Source organism: Jaculus jaculus, chromosome 14, assembly GCF_020740685.1.
Source record: "Jaculus jaculus isolate mJacJac1 chromosome 14, mJacJac1.mat.Y.cur, whole genome shotgun sequence".
NCBI classification, from domain to species: domain Eukaryota; kingdom Metazoa; phylum Chordata; class Mammalia; order Rodentia; family Dipodidae; genus Jaculus; species Jaculus jaculus.
The window spans coordinates 79,388,619-79,406,067 of record NC_059115.1 but is presented as its reverse complement, the minus strand read 5'-3'; the positions used below and the strand labels follow the sequence as shown (position 1 = coordinate 79,406,067).

The 17,449-nt window shown below is 41.0% G+C and overlaps 1 protein-coding gene across 1 annotated transcript in view; it reads right to left on the bottom strand.

The window, feature by feature from the left end:
- The window catches only part of Hapln1 (hyaluronan and proteoglycan link protein 1), a 60,583-nt gene extending 43,469 nt beyond the window's left edge, over positions 1–17,114 (bottom strand). Inside the window, exon 1 of the mRNA XM_004651639.2 lies at positions 16,991–17,114. The gene's annotated coding sequence lies outside the window, so the exon portion shown is untranslated. The remainder of the gene's footprint in view (positions 1–16,990) is intronic.
- Positions 17,115–17,449: the final 335 nt, after the last annotated feature.

Here is a 17,449-nt window from a genome sequence, read left to right as displayed (position 1 = left end):
TGGTAGGTTTTCAGGAATGCAAAACAAGAGGAAATGAACCTAGGAACAATAAAATGTGCGCAGCAACATAAAAGAGCATCTGGTGGTTACAAAGGAAAAAAAAAAAGAGGAAAGGGGGAAAGAATGATCCCATCTGACTCATTAGCTTCCATGTGGGCTGGTCTCAATCGATTTTGCAATGTGCACAAAATGTAAATTCCCCTCTCCATGTGCGGTGAGGGCTCTGAGAAAGCACCTGTTTTTCGGGCAGCGCAGAACAACTTGGCCCTCGCTTAGGAAGCTCTTGACCCCAATTTGCATATTTTAGTCACAGTGTGGGAAGGTCTTTCCAAAATAGTCCTCTTAGCAAGAGCATCAGGTTCCGTTCAGCTGAGCGCATAACCACACTAACGGCCGCTCATTCATGCCACATTCAAGGCATTCATCCAACAATATTTTTTAAAATTATTTATTTATCTAATTTCAGGGGGCAGATAAAGAGAGAATGGGTGGGCCAGGGCCTGCAGCCACTGCAAAGAACTCCAGACACTCGTGCCCCCTCGTGCATCTGGCTTACATGGGTCCTGGGTCCTAAGGCTTTGCAGGCAAATGCTTTCACTGCCAAGCCATCTCTCCAGACCCCTCATCCAATACTGCAGGAGCAAATGTCTGAGACGCAGTGTACAGTACTGCTCATCTATTAGCACTGTAAAATCAAAACCAGGAGTGACCTCTTTAAACCTCAGAGGGTTGTACTTGGTGTCAGAGTAATATCATTAGGCACTCAGCTTTGCCACCAGAGTGGAATTACTTCACCAGGGGGACTTCCCACTTTATGATTAATCTTTGAATCTCTACCATGTTTTGTTGTGTTTCCAGTTATGTGTATTAATTTTAATGTTTGGTCATATGTGTTTTCTTAATCAGTGTAAATAGAAAGAAATAGAGGAAGAGAGAAAACATAAAGCAGATTAGTTGACTCAAATTTTTCTCTGTTGTTAGAATATTTGAAATTCAGATAAGCATTTATGCAGACCATTCCAAGTTACTTCTGCTCCAAAAGGCTCTTCTTGCTCCCTTGGTTTTCTTACGGTACAAACATACCACAGGAAAGTATTTCTGTGTCATAAAATGGACCAAGTGGGATGAGGTGACTTGGCGTTATGTCTACCTATTCCTTTCTGCCCATCCACTTTCCATTCCTCTCCTTTGATCACTGGCACATGAGGCATCTAGCTATGGTGCATCTGCCCTTCCAGACCCTCTCCAGGCCTGCTGGGCCATGTGTTGGCTCCTTCTAACGTTTCCCTACCAAAAGCAAACTCGTATGTGGCTCCACTCTCGATCTTTTCTTGCTTCTGTAATAAGGCCTTTGACTTATAGGCTTCCCTGACATAGTGAACATTTTAGACAGTCAGCAATGTCTTGTCCAAGTTATAGGAGACAGAAGTTGGCTAGGCCGCTTAGGGATGATGGACCTCAGAGCAAATAGCTTTCTCTTGTCTGAGTGCAGGAATTGTCACTGGGCCTGTAGGGGAAAAAATTTACCAAAGGTCAGAAATGCCAGATGGCTGTTCTGTATGTCTGCCCCGTGGGGAGTTCTTCCACTCCATTCCTACAGAAGTAACACTCTTGGGAAGAGATCATGACTATAGACACCTGATGCCTGAACTGGACAGGCTAACCTGGCTGCCCCTGCAGCCACGGCTCCCAGAAGTCCACCACCTAGGCCCTGAGGTGGGTTTCTCAAAGCTCTCTTGTGTGTCTGGGCAAATTTGAATGTTAATAATGAAATTGAAAACTACATAAATAGGTGTATTAATATAATCAGATGTCAAGTACAGTCTTTTAATATCCAGTTTATATTATTAAAGTGTAATATGTTTTAATTATCACTATTTTTGTGTGTATGTGTGTAAAATATGCTTAAAAATATGCAAAAAAATCCTGAAGAGAAATTTAATCAATGCAGTGTTATAAAAATGATAGAGATGACAGAAATAGAAGATAAGACCATTAAAAGGTTATTATATCTATATTATAAATGTTCAAAAACCTGGGAGAATTGCTGAATATTTTAAATAGAAGCATAGTAAAGACATTTACAAAAGACTCACATAAAATATTTATAGACGAAAATTACATCTGAGATGAAGCATTTACTGAGTGAGATTAAGGGCAGGCTAAACAATTCAGAATAAAAGATTAGTGAGTTGGAAAGTGTTACAACTGAAATTATCCAAATGAAACAAAGAGAAAAATAAAAGGCAAGAGCATCACTTACGTGTGAGATTCCTTAAGTGGCCAAAGGATATGTAATTCGTGTCCCAAAGGAAAATGAGGAGGAGAGAGAAAAACATTTTTTGAAGGAGAAATGAATAAAAAGTGTCGGGTTTGAGGAAGACTGTTAGCATGAATCTAAGAGCCTTAGAAATCCTAAGTGCCGAGACCCAAAGAAAATTAAACCAAGATATGCAACAATCAAATGGTTCAAACCAACATTGAACAGAAAATATGAAACAAAGATTAAAGAAAACACATTATTTTAAAATATTTTGTGTATTTTTTTTTAAAGAAAAGAGAGAGAGAAAGAGTGCATCAGGGTCTCTTGCCCCTGCAAATGAACTGCAGTTGCATGCATCACTTCATGCATCGCTTTATCTAGGCTCTAGGGATTTGAACCAGGTCCTGTAGGCTTTGCAAGCAACTGCCTTTAGCCATCAAGCTTTCTCCTCAGCACCAACACATTCTTCATCAAAGAACAAAGACAAGGGCATATTTCTCACTAGAGATAAGGAAGATGGGAAAAAGTGGGTCTGGATAGCTGACTCAGCAGGTTGCTTGGAAAGCCTGATGGCCCAGGTTCAATTCCGCAGTACCCATGTAAAGCCAGATGAACAAAGAAGCACATGCATCTGGAGTTCCTTTGCAGTGTCTGGAGGCCTGGCACACCCACTTTCTTTGTCTGTCTGTCTCCCTCTGCTTGCAAATAAATAAAATATTTCTTAAAGTTAGAGAAAAAATAGAGCATGACTTTTAAATCACTGAAAGACAAAAACTGAAAGTTCTACATGACTGTGCATGTGGAGAATCATGTGGAAACCAGGAGGCAGCTTCTGTAACATGAGCAAGTCAGGCTCGTCACTGAACACAAGACTTGTAGGCAAATGCCAATTCCATTTCTGCAGGCACAATGAATAATATCAAATTGAAAGTCAAAGACATCATCTATCACAGCCATTGACATATGTAAGAAAAATGAGACAATAGATATATAAAATCTTATTGTGAAAATTCTAAAACACCTCTTGAAATAAAAGGACTTAAGGAAATCACAAGTCGTGATGAGCTAATGGAATATAATAGTCAATAACATTAACAACAGTTCTTTCTAGATTGATCTGTAGAATCATTGCATTTCTAACAAAGTATTGACACACATTTTTGTAGAAATACACTATTGTTTGTAAATTTCTTTTTTTTCAATAAGTTTTGCATTTATTTGCACTGTATGTGTGTGTGTGTATGTATGGGTGTGCCAGGGCCTCTTGCCCCTGGAAACAAACTTCAGACACTTGTGCCAAGTTTTATGTCTGACTTTACATCAGTAATGGGGAATCAAACATAGGCTGGCAGGCTTTCCACTGGGCAAGTCACCTCAGTAATACACATCAGGGGTCAGGCAACCTTCTCACTGCTCAGCAGGGACGGTCTTGATGGAGATGGTGGTAGACACGGATGCATTCAACATGCATGAAAGTGGAGCCTGAGGCGGGCTGAGAGCCAGCACTGACGGGGTTTCCACCATGCCCTCGGACGCAGGAGTGGAGAGAACGCAAGAGTCACAAGGTGTGTACATGTACTTTGCAGTGCTGCCCTCCCCACATGAACGGTTGACACTGAATGGTGCATGCCTGACCTTTCAGTGGCCAGCAGTACCCCCACACGACCAGCCCAGTTCTGAGGCCATCAACATTGTGACATGCAGAAGAGAAGGAAGGAGAAAAGAAAATAGGGGAAGGTCCTCAAAGTATAAGGGGAAGGGACAGGGGATCAAAAAATACAAAGGTTCAGGAAGATGATCTAATTACTATACCTTCATATAATAAAGTTCCAATTAGCGAAGTGGTTTCTAGTGTAATTAATATTGACTTATCCATGCCCCATAGTGTGGGATAGTAAAATCAATTGACCACCGGGTAAATGTTGATAATGATGACATGGCGTAAACTATGCTTCGGTAGTAATATTGCAAGGTGCTGGAACTGCTGGTAAGCGAAAACATACACTATGTTCAAAACTGTTTCTACTGCTACGCTGACTGCACAGAAATTCTAAAAATGTGGAAGTCCTAGCTTTGCAAGATTGCCGGCCTCTCACCTCAAGGGTCTTCTCTCTACTTAGCAGCTCGCAGTGGCAGCTGCAGTTCCAAAGCAGAGTCCCTCACCGGAAACTGGAATATTAGCATGAAAGACTAACTGACTGTCCAGGTCTCAACTGCAGCAAAGACACTGGCTTCCTGGTACAGGAGGAAGAAGGGAGAGAAGACCACATGCATATTTCTCAAGTCATATGTATTAATGCAAATTAAGATCACATTCGAACTTACGCAAAGTAAAGCAAACTGGCATGTTCTTTCATGTAGGGATAGTAAACTCTTCAAACCATTTTGCTCTTGGATGGGGCAGTTTATGTAGTACCACCCCAGCATTCATTTCATTGCGTTTCAGATTTTGCTCTGCACTCTCAGCACAAGGACAGAGACAGTGAATGATAAAGCAGCGTTCTTCACATTCTATTCTCTGGTGATTAGTTTGAAACAGTAACCCTGTCCAATGAAGCAGAGAAACAAAAGCATGCAGGTGACCGATGCTTCTGCTTTCAATATAAGGGTATTCAAGCATGCTGTGACACTTCTCATTTCTTCAGAAACTCCTAACTTAATGCAAGTTGCCCTTCCCAGGAACAACATCATCTTCTTGATTTCTGGAATCTTTAGTCAAGTAATGTGCTTTCAAATGCTGTAAATATAAATGATAATTATCTTTTTATTGTTTCAAGGCTCAACATCTGCTCCTTGACATTTAAACTATTGCTAAGAGTAATGCTAATGTGGCTTGAAAGTTAGATGAAGCAAAATGATCTGCATGGTTTGGAACAATGTGACCCTAATAACAAAATTTCACAAAAGAACCAACACATTTTATTAAGACATAATTGCCAAGTTATGAAGAAGTTATTAAGCTTATTCTACATAGCCTCCTAGGGACACACACAGACGGAAGTTAGGGAAGCTAATTTTGCACAGTGTGAAGAATAACTTCCTGTTAGGTCATCTCAAAGTGACTTGAATGGCCCTGAGCCACTGTAGGGCGGAAGCACACCAGAAAACATCTGCACATCTGCCACAGGCACTCCTAGAGTGGAGAAATGCTGGCGCAGATTAGGGCCTTGGATCTCTTTTCCTTTTAATATTTTTATTATTTACTTGCAGAGAGAGAGAGAGAGAGAGAGGGAGGGAGGGAGGGAGGGAGAGAGAATGACTATGGATGCACCAGGAGGGCCTCCTTCCACTGTAACTGAGCTCCAGATGCATGCGCCACTCCGTGCATCTGGCTTTACCTGGGTGCTGGGTAATCAACCCGGGTTGTTATGCCTTGCAGACAAATTCCCTCACTCTCTCCCGCCCATGTTCTTTGCTTTCTGTAATCCAAATCTTATCCTTCAGCTCAGTACTGTGAAGGACATAAGGACCAGTAAAATTACCAACTGTGGATTTTATAAATCAGCAAAGAAGGACATCTGTATTATTAATTACAGCCCAACATATCGAAAACTGTGAGAAATAATCACAGGGCCAGTAAAGTGTCAACAGGGACCTAACAATATTAACTAAGGCGCCTGAAAAGATCTTTATAGCAGTCATCTGAGCAGGAGCCCTGTGTCAGGCGCTAGGAACACAGCGGTAAGGGTAACGGTAAGGGTCTCGGTGGGAGAGGCCTGAGCGAACGCAGTAAGAAGAGAAAAGCTAGGCTGCGCCTTTAATCCCAGCACTCGGGAGGCAGGGTGGGAGGATCGCTGTGAGTTCCAGGCCACCCTGAAACTCCATAGTGAATTCCAGGTCAGCCTGGGCTAGAGTGAGACCCTACCTCGAAAAACCAAATAGCCAAAAAAAAAAAAAAAAAAAAAAAAAAAACACACACACACACACACACACACAAAGAAGAAGAAGAAGAAGAAGAAGAGCAAAGCTACACGACTCTCTCAGAGAGAAGATGGATTTCCCAGATAGTTTAACTCTTAGAGCCTTTGTGATTAATTTGTTTCTAATTATCAAAATTTACCTTTCAGTCACTTAAACAATAGATATAATGTTGCTAAATGGGCTATTTAAGGACTAAACTTCTTTTTTTTGGTTTTTCATGTAGTGTCTCATTCGGTCCAGGCTGACCTGGAATTCACTATGGAGTCTCAGGGTGGCCTCGAACTCATGGCAATCCTCCTACCTCTGCCTCCCGAGTGCTGGGATTAAAGGCGTGTACCGCCACACCCCGCTAAGGAATGAACTTCTTAATGACTTTATGTACTTCCACTTTTTAAAATTAAAATAATGGTAGACATTGATAAAAAAAAAAAAGTATATCGGGCTTGTGTGACGGCTCAGTGGGTAAAAGCGCTTGCTGTGTAAATCTGACCTGCCTGAGAAGAGCCATGGAAAGCAGAGGGTCATAAGCGAACCCAGCCGCAGGACCACACAGTGGCTGTAAGCAGACTTCAGGGCCTGTCCCTGTCCAGCGTTTTCTGGGCATGAAACACTGCTAGCTTCAGGCTTGAGGACTCTTATTTATTTATTTATTCATTCATTCATTCATTTATTTGAGAGAGGCAGATAAAGACAGAATGGGCATGCTATGCTTCTAGCCACTGCAAAAGAACTCCAGACATATATATCACCTTGTACATCTGAATTACATGAGTCCTCAGGAGTCAAACCTGGGTCCTTTGGCCTTGCAGGCAAGTGTCTTGACAGCTAAGCCATCTCTCCAGCCCTTGAGGACTTTTCTACGTCACAGAAAGCAGCCTGAGCAGGTAAGGGCCAGGTTGGACACGATCCAACCAACACGCTGATCTCCAGCACTGGCTAAGATGTAAAGGAAAGCAATGCTCCAGGATTTGCCGCCCGCTGGCCTGTCCGGTTTGGGGGACCGCGCAGTCGGAGCGGCCGTCCTTTCTTCTGTCAGTGGACTGCTATGCCATGCTTGAGTCAGACTTTCTGTTGGCGCTGACCTCACTTGGATACTGTAGTGCTCAATCTTAGACACATTGGGCAGCTTATGACCCACCGTTTCTTAAAAAGTTGTTTCTGCCTCATTTGTGATTTTTTCCCCTTTGATGGTGTGAATATATGGATGTCTACATACTGCATGTCTTTTGACACCTTCCACAGTTTCCAGTATTTTTCATGATTTTCTTTTTCCTCAGGTTTCAATTTAGCTTTTTATTTTCCAGACTTATTTTTCCAGTTTACCAGTCATCTCCTCAATGTGTTATGTGTTGAATTCTCAAGTTTAGTTATCACCTTTTATTCTGTGCTTTTCATTAGAATCATTTCATAATGTAAAATTCTTTGTCAAAATGTTATATTCATACCTAATATTTTATTAAGTAGAAATTTTGTATGGATACATCATGCGTTGGTCCCATCCTGTCGCCCTTCCCTGCCCCAGTCCTCTGGGGACACCTTTAGTGGGATTGCTGGTACTCAGTCAACGTGTAGCTGTATACCTAATTTCTTAAATACAGTACCAGATAACACTATCTGACATTTCTAACATTTAGGTCTTCTATAGATCTATTTCTATTTTCTGTTTCATTAGCTCGACTTTGGGAGCAGTTAATCTTGCCAGCTGGCAGGGAGGGTTAGATGGAGCTACACAGGTAACCTACAAAGTCACTGAACACTCGCAAGCTATGCTAAGTGATTTACACTTAATTTTCATGACAATGGAAAGACATCAGAGAACGCTAAGCACAAAATGATTTTTTCCCATTTACTTTTATCAACGTTATGCTATCTGCACCATCAGTGAATAAGGCTGAATCTGGATGTCTGACGTATTGTCAGAGGGTAAGGCTTACAGGAATTCAGTGAAAGGGCATGGGATGAAAGGTGGGCTTTCTGCTAGCGGATGAATAGAAGAGTGCATTTATTGGGGAGCTGAAGAGGGGACAGCATCACCAGCATGTCTCTTTTGCCGCTGTCCTTGGAAACTGACCAATCCCTTTACCGATGGCAAGGCAAGGGTCTTGAGGGTGTTGGTGAGCAGACTGACCGACCGCGAGAGGAGGTGAGAGGGAAAGGGAGAGGATGAACTGGAGGAGTAGAGGAAACCAGAGATACAGATCCCAGGCCAGGAGTTGAGAACCCTATATTTTTCAGTTTAATGGGTTGAGATTATGACAGGTTTTAGCTTACATATAACTGGAGTTTTCTTGAAATTTTGTTTGTACTTCTTTTGATGCAATAATAGGAAATACCTAGTTCACTCTCAACGGTGTCCTTATCTTAGTATAGAGATGACATGTACCAGATTTGGTCAAAGGAAACGCACTCGTTAAATTTTAGAAGTGTTATGTTATGATAAATTCAGGTTGCTAGGTCAAATAAACTGCACATGCATGTGGATAGAACCAGATTCATCCACTAAACACAAGTTGATATAGTACTAAATGACATCATTTAATGACTATCTCAAAAATGTTATACTAATTTCTACACAAAGACAGAAAATATTTGCATTACATACTAAGTACTTCCTTAGTACTATGGTAAATGAAATTTGTAGGTAAACAAAACATAATTATTTCTTTTTTGAGTTAGGGTCTTGCTCTAGCCCAGTCTAACCTGGAATTCACCATGTTGTATCGTAGTGGCCTTGAACTCCTGCCTCTACCTCCACTGTGCTGTGACTAAAGCCGTGTAAAACCACGCCCAGCTCAGTTTTAATACTTTCAAAGGGTTGATTTGTAGTCTGAAGAGATTGCTTAGTGGTTAAGGTACTTGCTGCAAACCAAAGTTCAATTCTCTATGTAAACCGGATGCTCAAGCTGTCGCGTGTGTCTGGAGTTTGCAGTGGCTGATAAACCTGGCACATTCATTCTTTCTCTTTCTATTTGCCTCTCTCTCAAATAAATAAATAATATATATATATTAAATATAAATATATATTATATATAAATATTTGTATTTATATTGTAATTCTATTTATTTGACAGAAGAAAGAGGGAAGGACCGAGGGAGGGAGAGAGAGAACGAGAATGGGCTCACCAGGGCCTCTAGCCACTGCAAAGGAACTCCAGATGCATGGGGTTTGATTTGTTAATGTTATGCTGGGTAATACCAAAAGGTGTCACAAGATGGCAGCAAGACTACAATATAATATGATTAACATGAGACCCTTCTCTTTCAGATAGTCTGTACTTCAAATATTTGACAGTTGGACCTTTTATACCTAGTATATTTTTATGAATTTGTGCTATTCATTTAGATAATTATTTTGTCCTAGATCACTGCTGACTTGAAAAATAGGAAGTGAGCATTACGAACTTATAGAATTCCTTGACTAGGTATGAGCATGTAAGCATATGTCATAGCTAAAAATGATCGATAAATTTGCACCTTAATTAGTACATTTCATATAGATAAACTTATTTGTATTATCTCTGAGACAGAGGCGTATAGCTTTGAACACACTATTCTGTTGCCACAACTTTCTAAATTCTTAGATTATAAGAATGGGCTATCACACCTGGCTATCTTTCAATATATTTATCTCATTAATAAAAATCAAGTTTTTAGGCATGGTGCTATAATTCAGTGGTAAAAACACTTGTTTAAAAAGCTCTTTGTTTAAAAAAAAAAAAAAAAGAGCCGGGTGTGGTGGCACATGCCTTTAATATCCCAGCACTGGGGAGGCAGAGGTAGGAGTTTGCCGTGAGTTCAAGGCCACCCTGAGGCTCCATAGTGAATTCCAAGTAAGCCTGGGCTAGAGTAAGACCCTACCTCGAAAAACCAAAAAAAAAAAAAAAAGCTCTTTGTTTGACTGCCTGGATAAATAAAAATATATAATAAATATAAAAATTTCAAACATTGTTCTTTAGAACAAATAACAAAATTCTTTTTAAGTATGCTCTGGTTTTAATAACTTCAATGGGTGGTAGGGCTGTCAGATTTAGCCAGAAAAACAAATGGAAAAAAAAAAAAAAACAGTTAAATTTGAACCTCAGATTAAAAAAGAAAAAAAGGTTTTCTTAGTATAAGTATGTCTTATGCACTGTGGAAACAAAGTTATATTAAAATTATTCAATCACACATTGTATTTTATGTGGTAATTCTTTGGAGGGGCGTGAGAGATCTAGCAAAAAAAAAAATACAAGTTTTGAAAAGACAAGAGAAATGTGGAATTATGGACTACCAATCTGACCTAAACTTTAGAAGTCTCAAGGATCAAAGAAATGTCAGTGGGCCTAAACTAGCCTGCCTGCTGTGGGCGGAACATTCACATGGTAAAGTAAACACTTAGGCCACGGTTAATCAAATACTCCAGTGAATTACCATCTGCACCCCACATTAGTTACTGAGTTTTAAACAACACCATGCAATAACATATATTTAAACTTAACTACTGTTGAAAAAAATGAATAAATAACTGCAACACGGACATTCTGGGGTCTTACTGTGAGTTATCATTATGAAAATCTGTCATTACAGCATGAAGGCTCTCAAATGCCATTTTAATTTCATTTAATTCAGCAAACATGCTTGGCGTTTCTATATGCAGAGGACTGAGTTGTCCGGAGTGAGGCAAAGGTTGATTACACATGACCGTTATCCAGTTCGGTGAGCTTTTACAGTTGATAAAGCGAGATAACAATGATGCATACATTCACAATGGTGACACTCCTTGTTGCCAAGTCCCCCCTGGGGTCCAGATTTGGGCCAACTGCTCTCTTCCTCCATCTTCCTGCTATGATCCCCTCCCCTCCCCTTCTCCGCATGACTGATTTTCATGACCTTCTTAATCATGGTAGTTCGAAGTCTCCATTTATAGCCTCGAGTTCCCCTGTGTGCTTCAGATCCCTCACTCCATCGGCCGCCCCATGGCCGTGGTAAGTCACAGTCCCCTTTCTCCTAGAACCAGTCTTCCGGTATTTCAGCCTCAGTCAGCTGAACCCCGCCCTCTGCACGTGTGGTCACTAGCCCAGCCCCTGGCAAACCCTCTGAGCTCCCCCTCCCTGCAGCCAGGTTCCCCCACTCCTCCTCCTTCCCCTGTGGGGGGCCTAAAACCCAGGGCCCAGCTCATGAGCTACCTCCTGCCCCACCTCTCCCTGCCTCCCACTCTTCTCAAATTTGGAGATCTGTTGAAATTATCAATTGAGTCTACTTACATTTTAAATGCAATGCAGTTGTGAACATTTAAACCTGAAGAGTTTACAGGTTTAACATGGTTGAGTGGGAAGAAGGCCTGGAAGGAAGCAGTGTCAGGAAGTGGATGGGACGTTGGCATCACAGTAGGGATAAAAAGCCCAAAGACCCTAAAAACCCCAAGCTGAGCCCCATACTAGCCGCATGCACTTAGGTCATCTGCTGAGTGGCAGGTCTCCATAGCCCTGCGGGTGAGCGGGCTCCTGATCGCTTCCATCTAGACTGTGGAAAGAAAGGGAAGGAAACACTGTCTCTAAAACAGAATCCAAGGGCCAGACCTGGCAGCTCAACTAGCGGTGAGCACCCCCTTTCTGAATTGGACCAGAACCATAGCTTAAGAAGCACCCAGCTATGGTGACTCGATCTAATACGATGGACAAAAAAAAAAAAAAAGTAATTGAAATACAATAAACATGTAACCATTATTGTTATAGATCAAATGAAAAACTAGAAAGGGTTTAAGCAAATGACTCAGATTAGTGTTATTGTTATAAAGCCAGAGTAGAAATATACTGGTTTTCTTCTTTCTGTGCAAGGTTAATAATATTTCAAAATTCTATAATTAGCATCCATGCCAACATTTCTCAAAGTTCAGTGATACTTAAATACCTGAATATTTATGTTTACAAGCTGTTGGCATTAACCCGAAATGTCCACACTGTGGCTGATTCCTGCACTTCCCTTATGCCCATCCATATCTTCTTCCAGCCTCCTGACTGAGGGTCCTGGGCCAAGTCTGGATCCTGGCAGTGCCCTCTCCCCAGACCTGAATCTTTGGGGTGGGCCGACAGCCTAGTGAGAAGCCCAGAAGCATCTCCGGGCGCGGTGCTTGCGCGTGGCCTCGACAGAAGCTCGGTGGTAAAGGGCAGACAGGTAACACACGAGAGGAAGCTGGCACAAACGGTCAGACATGCAGGGCTCCGGCTGAGCCACGGGGGAGAGGGGAAAGACTTGTCCAGTCAGAGCAGCGCAGGACGTGGAAGGGAGGATGGTTAGGCTCTACCAAAAGGATCCGGGGGCTGACAGACCCCATGGAATCCAACTGCTGTCCTCAGATGTGGAATGGGGACAACAGGATTGAGGACAAAATTAGGCTTAATGACACCCTTTGGTGTAAGGATGGGAAGGTCTCCAGATGTTTCAAATTCTTTTTGCCAGAAAACAAAACATTTACTTTAAGAGGTAAAAGGCTTGGAATGTAAACACATGAGTAAAACTCATTCACACTTAGGTGTAGTCAATAAATCAATAAAGCCGAGACACATCAGATCCTCTGGGAGGCAAGAGTTGAGAGCAAGATTACAGGGTTACAGTGGGCTGGAAAGTTTGGGTAAGTGCAGAGGAAGGATGCCCAGGAGACTAGGAAGGCAAATTCCACCCACTTGGCAAGTAGTGTTAGTGATTCAGGATGTGCGCCCATCTGTCTCCGCTTGCCCAGGCCTTGCACTAATTACGGCACAATATCGAGCATGTGCAAGGCCCCCAGTACCACACACAAACACATTAAAACAAAAACCCAGTTTTTAAAATAGCCGATCAATGCTTGGTATTTCAAACAAATCCTGGCTTTCTCAAAGAAACACAGTTATGAGTTTTAATGCCCATAATGTCTTTTCATGTCTCAATCAGTGGGTAAAGCCAAACCATAGAATTATGACAGCGTAATCAAAGACCCGCTTGTCTCCGGCCATTTCGGAGAACTTTCCTGGTTCTCTCATGAGTAGCGTTATTGAGCCATCGGAACTCACTGCAGCTTTGATAAGTTTCCAACCCGCTTCTACTCTTACGACCTGCAACTATTAGGCAATCTTTCACCAGTTATCACACGGGAATGAGTTTGTGACCTCTTCTGAATCACATAGATGGCCAGGGGACATTAATCAAAGCTTTCTTTTTTTTTCTTTTCTGGGGGATAACCACCTATTCTGATATGCTTTGTCTCACATGAGCGCCGATGCAGGCTCCAGTTATCACCTCTGATCAACACAGGCTCTGACTGTGGGTCATGAAGGTAGACTTGGAGACTGGAGCTCCTTCTCTCATGTGCAGACCTGAGACCCCACACGCACGCACACTGACGAATGGCCTTTCTCTCCAACAGCACGAGGCAAACGCAGCGCTTCTTTGCTACTGAGGCATTTCAAGTTCCCATCTGAATTTCACACCTTCTCTCGATCAAATGTGGACCCGCACAACACTATTGCTATTAACTCATATATCTTACAAAGAGCCAATTAAAGTGATAATTCTTATATTTCTTAAACATTTCCAAAACAGTGTAATACTTAAAGTATTCACCGATGAGATCTTAGTGCATTTTTAGTGATTCTCCATGCCACAGGTCTAGGAATTTTTCTATCATATCAATTTCTTGGAAGCAAAGTTCTTGTTTTAAAATTGCATGTGATCCAGAGGGATGTTTGATAAGCACATGTTAATTATTGTTCAAGTGCAGCATTTACAAGACATAACTTACTACAAGAAAGTGTTCTCTCCTACCCCTTTCCATTTATTAAAAATAAGCTTATATAAAATATACTAGAATCTGCTTGCTAGCCATTTAAGCTAACAATTATTTACCCAGATAAATGCAGTAACAATAAATTCTATAGAAATTTATTTCTGTTTGAAAAACAGTAATTGAAGATAGTTGTTTCCACCTTTCTCTTAACTGAACAGTAACAACTCTGTAAAAAATTAGTAAATCCTATACAGGAGGTTAAGTTGGGTAATTAAATTATCACCCCAAAGGAAGCAGAAAGTTGATGGCATATTAATAAACAGCAAAGCAATTTTAAATGCATCTACAGGGATTCAATAAAATGTTTAGTGAGGCATTTTTTTTTCAAAAATTCTGAATTAGCCACTTACTTTATTTTCTATTCATAGCATCTACTCCAGTCTCTGGCATTTAATTAGGTTCAAAGCATCAACCTAGTAAATGAGTCCTCAAAGTTTTACAGGCTGGAAAGAAGGCCTTCTTTGATTCATCCACTAGGTGGCGAACTGGGACCATAGTTCACTCTTGGAATAGCCACAAACCCTCACATTTACCTTGTAAATAAAGACTTGCATTATTAATTTGTATCGTCGCGATCTCTCTGCACCTAATATTTGTTTAACCAGCTGTTTCCTCTAATCCTCCTTAAACACTATTGATTAAAATCTCAAGTATATCACGTCTGCTTTGCACCTTACTTCCCCCAACGTTGTGTTACTTTTTAAACTACAGGGTAAGTATGCTTTGATGACCCAGACTGTGGTTACTAGTGATGGCAGCGGGATGTGGGAAATTAATTACAAGCAACTGAAGGCTGTAATGTAAAAGTTGTTTTCAAATTTTCCTTGAATTTTGTTGGAATTTTAATTGGTGGGATGCCATTAATGTTAAAGATGTAATCTGGAAAAATTATGTATGGGGTGAAAGGAAATGAAAATTGTGAATATGACTCTTGTTCATCTTTACAAAGATGGAGTGTAGTGATACCTTGTGATTCAAAAGACTTCTTTAACGGCTCAGAAAACACCGCAGTTCCACACCCAAGATCCTCAAAGACTGGACTGTTCAGAAGACCATCTACTGGTGAGGCATTTTTCTGCGTGCTCTGAATGTATTTATCCTGGATGTGTTACTCGCTCCCAAAGGAAGGAAAACCAACTGAAACCACTGGGGACATAATGAATTGATTCTTCTCTCTGTAAGTGTCTTCAGTGCCTCTAAAATACCGTGGGTCATTCGTCTGAGAGACAGAGCCTTGTTGGAAATAAATGGCTCACTTTATAAGAACATGATGTCCCCCCCACCACCACCCTTGCTGGTTTCTCATGGAAAGCTCAGACCCACTGGGCACTCCTGCTTGGAATCCTGGCCTCTGGGCACATTCCTCCCATGGACCAGTGGTCTTTTATGGTGGTTAGTTTTTTCCTTTAATTAGCTCTTGCAAAATTACTTCTCATCTGTTTTTCCTATGTATAAGTAATGTCTAACCTATTAAAGAGGTCATCAAACAGGGGGGGAAAAAACATCAATTCATTCCTTAGCTGAAACAATTAAAATTTAAAATAGATATGTAAAAAAAATTAAGATAGAGCCTGATGTGGTGGCATCCTCCTTTAATCCCAGGACTGTGGAGGCAGAGGTAGGAGGAACACTAATTCTGAGGCCAACCTGAGACTGCATAGTGAATTCCAGGTCAGCGTGGGCTAGAAAGGCCCTACCTCAGAAAACAAACAAACAAACAAACAAAAACTAAAGACTAAAAAAGTTGAAGACTAAAATATATTTAAGACGTTTGACATACTTCTTGTTTTAATAAATAAAATAAAATATTTATTTTTTCAAAGAAATGGATCTGAAGTAAAGAAACAATATAAGGATTAAGAAATACCATGTAGAATTTATCCACTGAGAAATATTACGTTATATTTTTGAGAAACAACATTTTTCATTACATGGTATGATTAAAAAATTGAAGTCTTCTAAGTATGTTTAAAATTACTAAAAATTTAGGAGATGAAAATAGTCAAATGCAAATGGTTACCAGAAACTATATCAGTCATGGATAAATATATTCACGGAGGCTCTAATTCAGAGGCTTATTTCTTAAGAACCGTTAGCTTTCTTGAAGCCAGCCAGCGTGTTTGGTTTGATTACGTCACACTGGAACATGTACAAAAACTCTTTCCATTCTCAATTTCTCAAATGGACTGGCAGCTTTGTGTATTTTTCCAGGGATAAATGAAAATAAAACAACTTATTTTTAAAATAATATAGCATCTCATTTAGAACATTACAGTCACAGCCAATGGAGGAAAACAACTTTAATCTAACAGCAAGAAAAGTTCAGGATTCCTTTCAGCGATGAATTTTCGACACAAAGAACTCACCTCAGTAACTTCCAAAAGTAACGCCAACAAGGATGATTTTTAACATCTTTAGCAAATTGAAATTTTCCATCACCCTTGTTCTATGTGTTAAGTGTTTCATTTATATAATGAATTAGTTAGTTAATGCAATTACCTGGAGAAACTGAGACGAAAATGTCCACATCTCAAACACGTATTAATCTTACAGGTATTACCCATGACTGAAGTAAATTTCTTTTTTCACATAACCCTCTTAAGGCATACCTCAAGACAACTCAGGGGTCTGGGGTGGTCATTCCCGTTCCACAGCTCTTCCTTCAGTTTATACTATCATTTTCTCATCTCAGATGCTGTAAAAATTCTTGTTGAAATACGGATGGGAAAGTCACCATCAGAACCGTGTGCCTCTGATTTACAGAAGCACTAGCAAAAGCTGGAAAAACTGGAGTTAATTCTTTTTCCACTTCTAGGCTGAACCCGTCTATTGTAATGACATTTTATCTGACAGTATGAACCATTAAAAAGTCAAGGTGTTAAAGAGCACTGAAGAAATGCATAACACTTGCTTAATGTGTGCATACATTCTATGTACAGTAATTTCACATCTCAAAGACAAGATATGTCTGAAAGAGGCGAACACAAATATTACAGAAGTTTTACCTTGTCTTGAAATCCTGAAGTCCTAGTTGCTTTCACCTCCCACTGTTGAGAGCTGGAGATCAAGTGAGGCTCCTGCCTCTTCTGCTCACCTTAAGTTTGACTGTGTGTGTGTGTGTGTGTGTGTGTGTGTGTGTGTGTGTGTGTGTGTGGCCGTGCGCGCGCGCGGGCACGCGCCAATGCAGAATGTCTCTTTGTGGCGCTGGATGGCAGAGGTCCTGATCCTGGCAAGAAGGAGCCACTTTGTCACCAGGAGCAGCAGAAAAGCCAAGCGTCACCAGGAAAGTTCTCCCTCCAGATCCCCTAATTACAGCCTAACGCGCACTTCATGCAAACTTTAGGGAGGAGGGAGGGCAGCTCCGCGCAGGACCCTGTAGAACAGCGGCCTCTTAGACGAGCTTCCCCTCTGCTCAGGCCAGGACGATCCCTCTCTGGGGTTCAGGAAAAGCTGTAGCCCCAGCC